The sequence below is a fragment of the Quercus lobata genome, chromosome 8 (genome assembly GCF_001633185.2).
Source record: "Quercus lobata isolate SW786 chromosome 8, ValleyOak3.0 Primary Assembly, whole genome shotgun sequence".
NCBI classification, from domain to species: domain Eukaryota; kingdom Viridiplantae; phylum Streptophyta; class Magnoliopsida; order Fagales; family Fagaceae; genus Quercus; species Quercus lobata.
In genome coordinates, this window is record NC_044911.1 from 65,158,063 (window position 1) to 65,164,714 (window position 6,652).

The following is a 6,652-nucleotide window of genomic DNA, read 5'->3' on the forward strand; positions in this document are numbered from 1 at the left end:
CAGAGTGCACTGTGCACAAAAGAAAAAAAAGAAAAGAAAAGAAGAAAAAAAGTAGACAAAATGCTGTTTGTAAGGAAGGATATCCCCCTTGTACCTCAGTTCTTTTCCGATAGATTGAAGTTTATCAAAAAAAGAGAACAACATCATCTTCATTTCTCGTGAACTGGAGTTGAAATGAAGAGAGTACATTTCACAGTCAAGATTTTATTTAATGGATTTGATAATGTATAGAGTGGTGTCATTTGAAATTTTAAATGATGTTGTAAGGACTCAATTTGTGACGACCCCAAAAATGGTATTGGGTTCGTATGTTAAGGGCCCAAACAATATAATTTGTAGAGCGTGGGCTGAAAGGCTAAGCCTTGGTCACCTGACAGTGATTAGTCATGGTACTCGTACAAAGGTGAACCATGTTTGCTCAAGAAGTCTTTCTCCTCGGCATGGCCTGGGAGGCTCTGGTTCTTGGCCTTTTTTCCCAACCACTTTTCTGGATTGCTTACTTTTCTTTTTATATTAGCCTTTTTTCCTCCTTCCAACGTCCACGTGTAGGTTCAGCTTTCCAGGGCTGATACTTGTCCCATCAGCCCATACCCAAAGTGGTTGGGGGTGGTTGTAAAAGCTGAAAAGCATTGCTTTGTCTGGCGTAGAGTATTTAATTGCAGTAATGGCAGCCTTTCCTTTGTCTTTTGTCGCCATATTGTCCAGGGGTCTTTTCTCCATCAATGTGGAGGTGTTCAGCTTTTCCTTAAACTGTTCCTATACCGTACTTCCCCTTTCTTTCAGGAGCGCGTTAGGATGCCGAGGATAGAATCATCCTCGGCTATATCTCTAGGCCATTTGGACTTTTACCATATGTCCTCGGCTATATCCCTCCTCGGCTCGGGCCTTGGGCCCTAAAGCAAAGTGTGTTGGGGTCACAAGTTCTCTGGCCCCACAATAGCCCCTCAAAATCCTATTATTCGGCCCCTCGGACGGAGAGGAGGGTTTTGGTGACATCGGGCCTATGTCAAGGCTTGCCAAGCTTTGCCTTTCATTAATATCGGTGTCTCTTTATTTGCCTGGGAAATGCTCCTGGTTATGAGACATTCCTTGAGTTTTACTCATGTCGTGTTTTTGCCGTTTCAGTATACGAGGCGCATCTTTAATAAGTTCCCTTTAAGAGGCAACGCCAATCCAACGGTTTATAGACGGCGTTGGGAGTTGAGTGGGAATTATCTCATTTGTAGCTTTTCTTGGAAATCTGTACAGATTAAATGCCACCAGACTTGCCTTCCATATAAGAAGCAAGGTAGGAGGTCACTTCCTTTACGTACAGACCCCTCAATCTTTTCAAATTCCTAAACCACCTGTTGTGCTCAAAGTCCTCACTGCCAGTGAGATTAAGCCTTAGGGAGTGATATGGTCGGGGCGAAGATGGGGGTGAAGGGACCACATCCTCTCCAGAAGCACTGGGTATCTCCGAGACTCAAGATGGCCCGGTTAGGGCAAGGGAGACAGAGACTCAAAACATTTCTCCCCCTTGACAAGGAGGGAAAGAAGCCTCTTCTTCCTTTAGCCAAAATCCGAAGCAGGTGCTGGTCGCATCAGATTTTTGGTGCGATAGCACTAGGGTTGCTCATCGTCGGTACCATCTGCTCTCTCTCGAGCGTTGTTAACGTGGCACTGGCCTGAGGGGAGTCAGAGCTGGCACGGGGAATAGGCATCCCCGCTTCCTCCTCTCCTCATTTTCTGGTGCCTCCTTTTGCCTCTGCTTCTTCTTCTCTTCCATCACTAGGGGCATCTTGGTGCCTCTGCTTCTTCTTCTGCCTCTTCTCCCCTTCCATCAATGGGGTCATCCTAGCACGCTTAGTCGCCATAAGAGCAGAATTTTGAAGGATTTATCGTTCCCTTGTATCTTTTTCCTTTTTGCTTTTCTTTTTGCTTTCGTAGTTAGCTTCTGGTATAGGCTTGTTTAAGCCCATCATTGTACGCTGTACTATTTCTTTGTCTTAACAAAAAGATGACTTTATTTTATCCTACGAGTTCTTTCTTTTCTGCAATAGTTATATCGTGAATGGATGTGTTTTTATATATATATCTTGAACGATACTTAGGGCCAAAACCCTTGTTAAACAAAAACATTATTATTTTGAACTTATTGAGATTAACAAACACAATAATGCCGACCTAAAAAAGGTTATACATACAAGACTAATCGAGATAACAGTTGAATGCTCTATATTGCGTATGAGGTGATCATCCAAGGATGAGTAACCCAAAATGAACTGTCCGAGAGGGTTGTCGAGGAGTAGAGTGCTTTGCCACGTTCCTAACAATCTTCATAGCCTTAACCATTTTTGACATCCGGTCCGAGGACTGAGGTATGACTGTACCGGACCTAAACACTCGTTTGCATTAGTTTCCCTAGAGCTGCGGATCCGAGGACAGGACGGGATTTCCATTCTGTCTAAGATTTAATCCATTTTCTAATGACTAATCTCCCCATAGGTTTGAGTCCGAGGACCATGCAATACCTTGGTTCTGTCCAAAACTTAGATTTTTCTTTAAGTAGTTGGTTTCCCCATAGGTTTGAGTCCGAGGATCATGCAATACCTTGGTTCTGTCCAAAACCTAGATTTTTCTTTAAGTAGTTGGTTTCCCCATAGGTTTGAGTCCAAGGACTATGCAATACCTTGGTTCTGTCCAAAACCTAGATTTTTCTTTAAGTAGTTGGTTTCCTCATAGGTTTGAGTCCGAGGACCATGCAATACCTTGGTTCTGTCCAAAACTTAGAATTTTCTTTAAGTAGTTGGTTTCCCCATAGGTTTGAGTCCGAGGACCATGCAATACCTTGGTTCTGTCCAAAACTTAGAATTTTCTTTAAGTAGTTGGTTTCCCCATAGGTTTAAGTCCGAGGACCATGCAATACCTTGGTTCTGTCCAAAACCTAGATTTTTCTATAAGTAGTTGGTTTCCCCATACAATACCTTGATTCTGTCCAAAATTTAGATTTTCTTTAAGTAGTTGGTTTCCCCATAGGTTTGAGTCCGAGAACCATGCAATACCTTGGTTCTGTCTAAAACTTAGAATTTTCTTTAAGTAGTTGGTTTACCCATAAGTTTGAGTCCGAGAACCATGCAATACCTTGGTTCTGTCCAAAACCTAGATTTTTCTTTAAGTAGTTGGTTTCCCCATAGGTTTGAGTCCGAGGACCATGCAATACCTTGATTTTGTCAAAAACTTAGAATTTTCTTTAAGTATTTGGTTTCCCCATAGGTTTGAGTCCGAGGACCATACAATACCTTGGTTCTGTCCAAAACTTAGAATTTTCTTTAAGTAGTTGGTTTCCCCATAGGTTTGAGTCCGAGGACCATGCAATACCTTGGTTCTGTCCAAAATTTAGAATTTTCTTTAGGTAGTTAGTTTCCCCATAGGTTTGAGTCCGAGGACTATGCAATACCTTGGTTCTATCCAAAACTTAGAATTTTTTTTAAGTAGTTTCGAGGATTAGCCCCTCGGCCAAGGTCTGGGGTGTTGACTTGATGTTGGAAGCCCCTAGAACTGCCCATGCCATTGGTGCTTCGAAACGTATCCCCTAGTGGAATTTTATATTAGGGCAACAATAGCATGCTGCTTCTCAGTCCCTTGTTTGACAAGAGCTCGATCCTACCACCGCCTGTGTCAACGCACAAGCCCTTCCCACAGACGGCGCCAATTGTAAGAACTCAATTTGTGACGACCCCAAAAATGGTATTGGGTTCGTACGTTAAGGGCCCAAACAATATAATTTGTAAAGCGTGGGCTGAAAGGTTAGGCCTTGGTCACCTGACAGTGGTTAGTCATGGTACTCGTACAGAGGTGAACCATGTTTGCTCAAGAAGTCTTTCTCCTCGGCATGGCCTGGGAGGCTCTGGTTCTTGGCCTTTTTTCCCAGCCACTTTTCTGGATCGCTTACTTTTCTTTTTATATTAGCCTTTTTTTCCTCCCTCCAACGTCCACGTGTAGGTTCAGCTTTCCAGGGCTGATACTTGTCCCATCAGCTCATACCCAAAGTGATTGGGGGTGGTTGTAAAAGCTGAAAAGCATTACTCTGTTTGGCGCAGAGTATTTAATTGCAGTAATGATAGCCTTTCCTTTGTCTTTTGTCGCTATATTGTCCAGGGGTCCTTTCTCCATTAATGTGAAGGTGTTCAGTTTTTCCTTAAACTGTTCCTATACCGTACTTCCCCTTTCTTTCAGGAGCACGTCGGGATGCCGAGGATAGAATCATCCTCGGCTATATCTCTAGGCCATTTGGACTTTTACTGTATGTCCTCGGCTATATCCCTCCTCGGCTCGGGAAGTGGGCCAGGGTCACAAGTTCTCTGGCCCCACAGATGTGATAATAGATATATCTTTAAATTTGTAAAATTTAATTTAAACCATGAAATAGATTTATGTCAAATAGAGAAAATCTTAATACTAAGCGGTGCAATGAGATGAGCTATGCAATTATGGTAAGGTTAGTCTTTGTTCTTCTTAAAGATATTAAGGCACAATTCTAGTTAAGTCACTAAGGCTCCGCTTGGGAGTTCATAAGGGAATGGAATGGAATGAAATGGTAATAAGGGAATGGAAAGGAATGGAATGGAATGAAATGTATTTAAGTAAGGGAAAAGAATGGAAAAGAATGGAATGAAATGGAATTTAGTAACCTTGATTGGATGTTTTAAAATAAAGGAATGGAAAGGAATGAAAATGAATGGAATGTAAGTAATCATGTTTGGGAGCAACATAGAGAGAATGGAATGGAATCATTTTATGACAATATTACTATTAGACCCCTATTTTAAAATAAATGGTTGAATATATAGGGGTATTTTGGGAGTTTTAGTAAAAAAATCATTAAAGCTAATTCCATTCCCTCCCATTCCTCCCAATTTCAGGGGGAATGAAAATTTGAGGTTTTAAGGAAATAGAGAGGAATGAGTGTTCCCTCATACCCATTCCATTCCCTCTCACTTAAACTCCCAAACAAGGGAATGGACTTTCCATTCCCTCCATTAAAACTCCCAAACAAGAGAAGGGAAGAATATTCTAAAATTATTCTTTTTATTCCTTTCCATTCCATTCCATTCCCTCCTCCCAAGCGGAGCCTCCTAATCCTACTTAAATTCCAAGTCTTATAACTCTAGTTAGTCTAAGATTTAGTCTAATATAAAAAGCCTATTATGAATCATTGTAAAATATAGTAAGGATATCCATCAAGTGTTTTTGGCTTTTGATATAGATCGTCAGGCTGAATACATTAATTCTTTCGCTCTTTTATTTTCTATTCTACCTAATATTAGAGTTATATTTCTTTTTTCTCTCTTCCATTTTGTTTCTCTCTCTCTCTATATATATATGATTTTTTTTTTCTTTCTATTTTCTCATGATGTTTGAAATATGTTTTATCATTTCTAACAATTCCTTCTCATGTTAAATCCAAATCTGAACAAGTTTGTTTGTGTGATGTGGAGCTCTCGTTACCATATTTATAGCAAGACACAAGTAATATGAAGCCAATTGTTGTTGCTTGGTTGGTGTTCGATTATAGCATATGATGGCACCCCTTATGTGGGTTTGTATCCCCTTTTTAGGTCCACCACTTTGACAAAAGGCAATTAGCTTCATTCTTTTATCCTTAATTCGTTGTTAGTATAACTAGTAACTCATAACAGTTTACTCTCTCTCCCTACTTTTTATAACTCCAAACGTTAAAACTCACTCAAATAAGAAAAATGTGGGGGGGGCGTGGAATATGATGATGATCCCCTCCATTTCAGTTGACATCGAAATAATTTATTTATTTTAATTAAAATTTTATTTTTTGGATCTAATTGTGTAAAGACTACAATGTCATTTCAAGTGGAGAAGATCATTTTCCAATAAACAATTGAATATTAGGGAAAGGAGTATAGACAGCCACACCTCTCCTTCGCTCTAGATTAGTAGATTAATAATAAACAAATTTGTGATTAATAATAGAGAGCGAGACTTCCTTTCCAACCAATCAAATAGTAAGAGATCCTCTTCTGGCTAAGAGAGACTAAAATAAAAGACTTCCTCTTTCCTTGCATTTATGACCGAAGAGGTTGAATAACTACGCACAACTGGGAAGAACATGGTCAGCAGTTTATGATAGCCTATTAATGAAGATGACTTAAATCACTGCAAGTGTAAAACCATTTCAGACCATGAAGCAAGTGATTGTTAAAAGTGGTTCAACATGTTCAATACCTTATCTTCAGCAGCTCCTCCGAACATCTCCAAAAAGTTGGACTAGTAACTAAGTAATGGTACAAACAACATTTTTTACAATATTTTTCTTATCAATAGAGTTAGCAAGTTTTAACTGGTTCTCATTTGAGCCCAACACTAATATCATATTTTTATTTACAATAACAATTTTACACCTCAGCAGTTGTGAAATTCCATGTCTCTAGACATATTGTTAGTAACTAGTCCAAAATTGAGATATAAACCATTTCTTGGGAGGAGAAGAAGGATTATCATGGCCTATTACCAAGATAATTTATTTGGAGTAACAGTACTTTCCGACATCACCTTCTCCCCTAGCTGCTATTATTCCTAAAAGTCAATTCTATAAGCTTGCAGAGAAGAATTCCAAAAAAAAAAAAAAAAACTTGAA